Source organism: Triticum urartu, chromosome 1 (genome assembly GCF_003073215.2).
Source record: "Triticum urartu cultivar G1812 chromosome 1, Tu2.1, whole genome shotgun sequence".
NCBI lineage: Eukaryota > Viridiplantae > Streptophyta > Magnoliopsida > Poales > Poaceae > Triticum > Triticum urartu.
The window spans coordinates 94482165-94490965 of record NC_053022.1 but is presented as its reverse complement, the minus strand read 5'-3'; positions in this window follow the sequence as shown (position 1 = coordinate 94490965).

The window sequence follows — 8801 nt, the reverse complement described above, 5'->3', positions numbered from 1 at the left end:
AGACTTAAGTGATGCCCAATTTACTCTGGCTCTGGGTGGTTAGGGCTTTTCTCCTCACTAGGAATTTTCTCTCAAAGGCTTCGAGGCGGGTTGCTCTCAAACGACAAAAGCCGTGCACTGAAATCTGAGTAGCCAACCGTTTATGGTTGTGGGGGTGGGCTATTTATAGCCACTTGGCAACCCGACCTGATTTGTCAGAAATGACCCTGGGTCACTAAGGAACTGACACGTGTCTCAACGGTCAGATTTCGAACTCTCATGGCAACTTTACTTGGGCTACAAGCAAAGCTGACTTGTCCGGCTCTGGACAAGATTCGCTCTCATTGTCTTCACTCGAAGACATAGGTTTATGATTTAGGCATCACTTCAGTCATTCTGACTGGTTCTCCTGGACCCCACTTAACAGTACGGTGGTTCCTATGACTCAACACAAAATAAAAAGAACTACGAAAGATCTAAGTCTTCGAGCTCCATAGGCTTCATAACGTGTCTTCTGTTGTCATAGTCTTCAATGTGAATATCTTCATATACCACCTTTGTCTTCAATGTCTTCATACATTTTTAGGGGTCATCTCTGGTAGTAAAACCGAATCAATGAGGGACTTCTACCTGTGTTTTCCTGCAATTCTCACAAACACATTAGTCCCTCAACTAGGTTTGTCGTCAATACTCCAAAACCAACTAGGGGTGGCACTAGATGCACTTACAATCTCCCCCTTTTTGGTGATTGATGACAAACTAGTTGAAGTTTTCAACGGGGAATATAAAGTGTGAAGTTTGTAAAGGAATTGTCTTCATAAGTTGCAAGAGCTCCCCCTGAAGATGTGCATATAAGTTAATTTGCTTTTGGAATGCAAATGCACATGGCAGGTTGTACTTGTGGAGATCAGCTTCAGCTTATGATGATAATCCACTATGCATGTGAAAGTATATGAAGATAATGACATGCATAATGGAAAATGGACGTCTGCAGAATGAGGTGAGTGCGGAATTTATCGTCGCACATGCGGAATTTATCTTCGCAAACAGAGTGGTAAACAAGTAGCAGACGACCATCGAGTTTTAGTGTTTACAACTCAAAAGAACCAAATGAAGCAAAAACAAGAGTTGTAAACACGAAGCAAAGTATAACAAAACAAGGCACCCGCCCATGTTGACCCGCTTGAAGACTATAAACATCATATGCTTCTCCCCCTTTTGTCAGGAATGACCAAAAAGGTTTGAAGACATAGAGTTTTCTACGCGTTGCCAGGCGCAGCAGGGTCGGTGGAGTTGTTTGGCGGAGCTGAAGCAGGTGGTGGTGAAGTAGCATCATCATCTTCATCAATGATCCTTGCAGTGACGGTGGCAGCAGATGAGGAATACTCAGAGTCTTCAAGTGACGGTGTGTTGCGCATCATAGCCCTCCTAGGAGGTGTGGTGTCAAATTTGAAGCGCTCTGTGAATCCATCCTCTTCAAGTTCAGCTTCAGTGCAGATCATTGAGAGCCCTTTCCACGTACGACGGCAAGTCTCATGTGTAACGAAGGCATTCTTGGTGGCCAGGTTTCGAAGACGATTGACATCCACCAAGAGGCTCTTCATTTGACATTTCAGCCAGTCGTGATGCCTATCTTGCTTTTGGTGAAGGGCCACAAGAAGCTCTCGGTCAGTGAGGACACGAGCACGCTTCTTGGGTCTTGGAGCGTTTGTGCTATCTGTAGCTTCAGTTAATGCTGGTGCACGTGTAGTGCCAGCCATCGGATAGACCCTGGACATGGCTTCAACACCTTCAACATTCTTTGTGAAGCTCTGGTGTTCGGCATTCTGAAGACTTATTGGTTGCTTGGCAGGCTCAGGGTATATTGCTTCAGCAGAGATATCCACATCTGGCAGGAAGATGCGATGGTTGCGGGCTGAGGGTTGATACGAAATTGTAGAGTGCAGTTTGATCAGCCTCATCACCCAAGGGGCATAGAATTTTAGACCAAATAAGTCCGAGCCTGACGCTGCAAGTTGTCGTATGAAAAGATCCTGTGCATTGAAGCATTTTCCATGCATGATATAGAATATGAGAGTCTTCATTGCACCCTCAATCTTGGCATGTGGAGAGTGTCCCTTAATGGGCCAGAGAGTCCGCCGGATAATGTGATATATGGTCCTGGGCAGGTACTCTAGGTCTTCAACGAAGAACTCAGTTGGATACGGTGCATCCTGAGGCAATGGCTTCATCATTGAGAGCATCTGACTCATATTTGGTTCAGGTCTCTGGAAAATACTCTCAATAGCTTCAGAATGTGGTTGGCAGCCTTCCTCGAAGAATTCGCCTGGAGTGGGCAGGCCGGTGAGCTCAATGATATCAAATGCATTGGCTTCATGATGGACATTTCCGGTCATCCACTCCAGGATCCAAGTCTTCGGATCTCTGTTGTATCCTTTGATATGGAGAGTGGCATAAAACTGAAGCACAAGCTCTTCGTTCCAGTGCTCTTCATCAGTCACGAACGGCAGCAGACCCACTTGCCTGAAGCAGTCCAAAGCTTCCTCAAGACATGGCAGACCAGCAATGGCTTCAACCTCAAGGCGCTTGTGAGGGAAGATGCGACCTTGGTTGTATAAGATGCATGAATAATAGCTGCGCTGTGAATAGCTCCAGAACCTGTCTGATACAATCCTTTCCCTTGAATAGGGGTTCTTGGAGCTATTGAAAAATGTGTTGTCTGCCTTGAAGCTGTTTATATCAAAGGAGCCAGGTGCTGATGCAGGACCTGGGAACCTTGGAAGCCTTGGGACTGGCTTCTGGACATGAGGCATGTGCTCAATGTGATAATCAAATTGTGGACCTGCAGCAGACTCAGGAACTGAAGTGTCTGGCTCAGTGGCTTCGTTGTCCGCTGAAGCATTTGGTGGGGCGGGCTCCACATTGGCTTCAGTGTTAGTAGTGTGAGGGACAACTTTAGGCACGTTCTCCTGGGGAACTGCATCTTGATGGAGCGAGGGAGTGGGTTCTGGAGGTGCTTCTTCATTGTCTTCGGCTGATGCAGCCGGAATTTCTGCAGACTGGACTTGAGGCCGTGGACCTTTGCGAAGCCTACGGAACGCAGACGACGCTTGTGGTGTCGGAGTGGGCTGGGCCTCAATGTCTTCTTCTTCCTCCTGAGGGCGATCCGCCCATGACTCATCTTGTGCCATTGGCGTCAGAGGACGTCCAATGCTGATGAGTTCGCTTGTTTCAAGCTGAGGAAGGGCTGCATCACCTTGCACATTGTCCTGATGACCAATGTCTTCAGCAGCTATTGGATCGGCTGCTGGAATATCTTCAGCGTCAGGTGCCTCTGTGGGAGCAGGCTCATGAACTGTCAGTTTTCTTTCTGCATTGGGGTGAATGACAGAAAGGGGTTCAACCATCAAGGGCTCTGTGGGAGCAGCCCTAGATTTCTTGGTCTTGCGCTTCTTTTTGCTGGGGGTAGTAGGAGAGGCTTCAGAGCTCTTCCTTTTTCTGGCTTCAGCTTCTGCAGCTCTTGTCTTCTTTAGCTCTGAAGCTGTTGACCGGCTCTTTGGCTTCGAGCCGATCATGGCGGTTGGGAAGACAATCGGAATAGCTGCTTGTTTTGATGCCTCTGATTCACTCACAACAGGCTGCTTCTTCTTCTTTGCGGCCATCTTGGGGTCGATGCCAGGACGCCCAAGTGCCTTGCGCTTTTCAGCCTCGTTGTAGGCTTGAACACATTTGTCTGCCAAAGACTTCATCCTTTCATGCGAGCCTTGAGCTTCAGCACGCTTCTTCGGAAAGTTTTCTTTGAGATCATGCAGCATGATTTTGAAGCTCCTCACTTCCTGCACGCTGAGGCTGGCCATGTGCTTCTTGAACTGAGCTTTCTCGTGATCAATTTTCTGCTTCAGCTCAACAATGCACTGAGCAATGGCCAGTTCTGAAGCAATTGCGCCTTGGAAGGCGACGCTGAGTCCAACAGGCAGCTGCAGATCATTGAAGCTAATATCTGGTGTGTCAAACCATTCATCGATGAAGCTGTGGATGATGGCGACATCAAAGAGAGGCAGATTGTTGAAGATTTCCGCTTCCTCCTTGCTTTTGATGAGCTGTTCTAGTGCGTCATCGCCCAGATCTTCATCGCTTGATAGATCAATGGCTTCACTGCGCAGAATGGCAGCAGCAGTGAGCTCTTTACCTGTTTGTTGCTGGGGCTCCTTTTCCTTCAGGGGCTTGGAGACGCGGGATACGTCTTCAGACTGCACACTGACTTCAGGAGGTGCAGTTTTCAATGGCTTCGCCCTTGAGATTTTTGAGGCAGGGGCCGGCTTCGAAGCTTTTGGTTTCTTTGTCTGCTTTGGCTTCGGCACAGCAGGAGCTTCATCAGACTCAGAATCAGCTGGAGGGTCATTCACAGCAGTCCCTTGGACTAAGATGTGGGTGATCAGGCCCTCAAGATTGGCAAACGGACCGATGATATTGGGTTCCGCGTCGCGTGTGCCATCTGCCCTTGGTGAGGAGGGACCAGGGTTGAAGTCAAGCCCAAATTTCTTCTTGTTTAGCTTCGCTGACTGTTGAGCAAACTGAAAGTTGCGTTTGAAGAGATTGTCGTCACGACACCAGAGAAGTGACGACGGATGTGCATCATCAGGCTGTGGTCCTCGGACCATGCATGGGTAGAAGCCTTGAGCAATGGCTTCATCTCTGGTCCTGGGTACAAGGTTCTTGTATAAGATATCCCCCCATGGACTCTTGATAGCATTCTTTTCGGCATACTCCTGGGTGACGAAGCGGTATTTGAACCACTGTTCTGCCCAATAGCGTCGAATCCATTGGATTCGAGTCTTGCGCTGCCCATAGCTCTCTTCTGGATCTGTTTTGTACATTTCTGCCAAGTCTTCAGGCAGATCCTTGGAAGTTCCCTCACGTCTCTGTCTGCCCCCCTTTCTTGCTGCTGCAACTGAAGCCATAAACTTTAACTTGAAAGGCTTCAAAACTTTCAAAGGCTTTGTTTTTCTGGACCAACAGGAACTGGCTTCAGGAGAGTTTATGTGATGCTGTAGGAATTCTGCAAATGAATGCAGACTATGAGAACCGAAGGATTCTCCCACGGACATGTACCTGTGACAGCATTAAGGTGCGAGGGAAGGGGAAGAGGTCATATGCATTCTCAGAAGGTTTTGAAGATTAATGAGTTTAGAAGACATTGACCTCATTGTGCGAAGACATTCACTTATAGATAAGAAGTTGGTTCCAGATTTGTACGAACCCATAGATCAGTACAAGTGAGGAATCTAACTACTTTATGAAGCACAAGTGAATATACTAGGCATGTTATGAGATGCAGCGAGAGATCTAACTGGTGTAAAGAGAAACTTTTTATGGTAGAAAGTGACAGAACCATGAGACCAAAAGAGGCTGTAAAAAGAAGTTTTATTTACCACACTGGAACTGCAAGACGGAAGGAAGTTGATGCCGAGCAGTTCAGTCCTCCGTGCCCTAACTTGGCGATGGAAAACACCTACGGCGACGGCGGAGAGGACGATGTCCGCGGTCGGCGTGAGGACGGCGTTGGAGAGGTTACGGCAGCGAAGCGCTTCGTCTCCGGCGTCGTCGAGTGCTAGCGGTGGCGCTAGGGTTCGTGCGAGGATGGAAGAAGGAGATAATGACCGCGGTAAGTGTGAATTTATAGACTCAGAGGCGGCACTGTGCTATTACGCAGGTGCCCCTGGTGGTTCGCATTTGAGGCACGCGTGGCCAGTTAGCGGAAGTTTGGGGTTTGTTCCACGTCCCACGCACGCCTAAATTGTCGGGCGGTCGTTCCTGCTTCTCCGGATCTTATGTGGAGGAAAGAGCATTAAAAACGGACTTTTATGGTTGTCTCTATGTCTTCAGCTGACAAGGACACAGTGAAGACATTCGACAGTTTCAACAGAATGCATATGACTTGGAGAGATAGAGTTTGAGATAGAAAGCATAGAGAGATTAGGGTCCGATCACATTCACTTAGTTCAAAAGATTCAACCAAGAAGACATAGCTATAAGTGAATGCTGTAGAGGACAGAACACTAGAGCATATATATCTATTTAATCAATGTAATGAAGATAATCATGAAGACATATTGAGTTCGAAGCCAAGCTAAATGTGAAGATATTGCAAGGTAACGCCAAGAGTTAAACACTTCAAAATGGAACATTTGGTGGTGGCGTTACCCACCGTATAGGAAGTATTAGACCCAGACACGGCGCACAATTATCTTGGTGCTCCGAAGTCAAATTCCACGTTAATGTATTCACACTTAGAATGTATGTCTTCATTGATTGAAGATATACTTTACTTTGTGTGTTGCACATCTAAGTCATCAATATGCATGAGTGTTAGGATGTGTGCCTGATCACAGGACATTTGAGGATTCCAGGATATTTAGCTCACACCGTAACTTGCAAAACCTCTTCTCATCCAAGGGCTTGGTGAAGATATCTGCCAATTGCTCTTCAGTGTTGACGTGTATGATATCAATGTCTTCCTTCACAACATGATCTCTGATAAAGTGATGACGAATTTCAATGTGCTTTGTCTTCGAGTGTTGAACTGGGTTGTTGGCAATCTTGATGGCGCTTTCGTTGTCGCAGTAAAGTGGCACTTGCTTCAGATGAATGCCATAATCCTTGAGTGTTTGCTTCATCCACGGAAGCTGAGCGCAGCAAGATCCAGCAGCAATGTATTCAGATTCAGCAGTGGAGAGAGATACACAGTTCTGCTTCTTTGAAGACCAACATACAAGTGATCGTCCCAGAAAGTGACATGTGCCTGATGTAGACTTGCGATCAACTTTGTCACCAGCATAATCAGCATCCGAAAATCCAACCAAATCAAACTCTGAGCCCTTTGGATACCATAATCCTAGAGTTGGGGTGTGAGCCAAATATCGAAGAATTCGCTTCACAGCTAAGTGATGCGACTCCTTTGGTGCCGCTTGAAATCGAGCACACATGCAGACACTAAGCATGATATCTGGCCTAGATGCACATAAATAAAGCAAAGACCCAATCATGGAGCGGTATACCTTTTGATCGAACTCTTTACCATTGTCGTCAGGACCTAGATGATGTTTGGCTGGCATTGGTGTTGTGAAGCCTTTGCAGTCTTGCATACCGAACTTCTTCAGGAAATCTTTGAGATACTTCTCTTGAGATATGAAGATGCCATTGCGCTGTTGTCGGATTTGAAGACCAAGGAAGAACTTCAGCTCCCCCATCATGGACATCTGATATTGCTCTTGCATCATATATCCAAACTCTTCACTGTACTTCTGATTGGTGCAGCCGAAGATAATGTCATCCACATATATTTGGCACACAAACAGTTCACCATCGTATGTCTTCGTGAAAAGAGTGGGATCCAGGGAACCAGGTATGAAGCCTTTGCTCTTCAGAAAGTACTTGAGTGTATCATACCAGGCCCTAGGGGCTTGTTTGAGGCCATACAGTGCCTTGTTGAGCTTGTATACCATATCAGGATGTTTTGGATTTTCAAAGCCAGGCGGTTGTGCAACATACACTTCTTCTTCAATCTTGCCATTGAGAAAGGCACTTTTCACATCCATTTGATATAGAAGTATGTTATGATGATTTGCATAGGCCAGCAGTATGCGTATGGCTTCAAGCCTAGCCACAGGAGCAAATGTTTCATCGAAGTCAATGCCCTCCACTTGAGTATATCCTTGAGCAATGAGACGAGCTTTGTTTCTAACAACTTGACCATGCTCATCTTGCTTGTTGCGGTATATCCATTTGGTTCCTACTATGTTGTGCTTCCGTGGATCAGGACGCTTAACCAGTTCCCATACATTATTCAGCTCAAACTGTTGAAGCTCTTCTTGCATAGCTTGAATCCATTCAGGTTCCATGAAGGCTTCTTCAACTTTCTTGGGTTCTGATATTGAGACGAATGCGAAATGCCCACAGAAATTGGCTAGCTGAGTTGCCCTTGAATGGGTGAGTGGACCTGGTGCATTGATGTTGTCAAGTATTCTATCAATCTGCACTTCATTTGCAACACGAGGATGTACAGGGCGAAGACTTTGCTCTTGCTGATCTGCGTTGTTGTTTGGAGGAATGTCTTCATGCTGAGCATTGTCTTCATGTTGATCAGGTGCTGAGATGATGAGTTCTTCTTCAGGATGAGCTTCAGAAGGCATAATCTCTCCAGTTCCCATAAGCTTGATTGATTCACTAGCTGGAACTTCATCTAGCACATTTGGCAATTGCTCTCTTTGTGAACCATTTGTTTCATCAAACCGCACATCCACTGTTTCGACCACTTTGTAATGGAAGAGATTGAAGACTCTGTAGGAGTGTGAATCCTTTCCATATCCACGCATGAAGCCCTCATGTGCTTTTGGTGCAAACTTAGAGGTGTGGTGTGGGTCCTTGATCCAACACTTTGCGCCAAATACTCTGAAGTAACTGACATTTGGCTTCTTGCCAGTTAGGAGTTCATAAGATGTCTTGTTCAGAAGCTTGTGAAGATAAACACGATTGATTGTATGCCATGCAGTATCAATGGCTTCAGTCCAGAATTTTCTTGGAGTCTTGTATTCATCTAGCATTGTTCTGGCCATTTCAATGAGTGTTCTGTTCTTGCGTTCGACGACGCCATTCTGCTGTGGCGTGTACGGAGCTGAGAATTCATGTGTGATTCCCAAGGTATCAAGATATGTATCAAGGCCAGTGTTCTTGAATTCAGTGCCATTGTCACTTCTGATGTGCTTTATCTTGGCGCCAAAATTGTTCATGGCTCGATTGGCGAAGCGTCTGAAGACATCCTG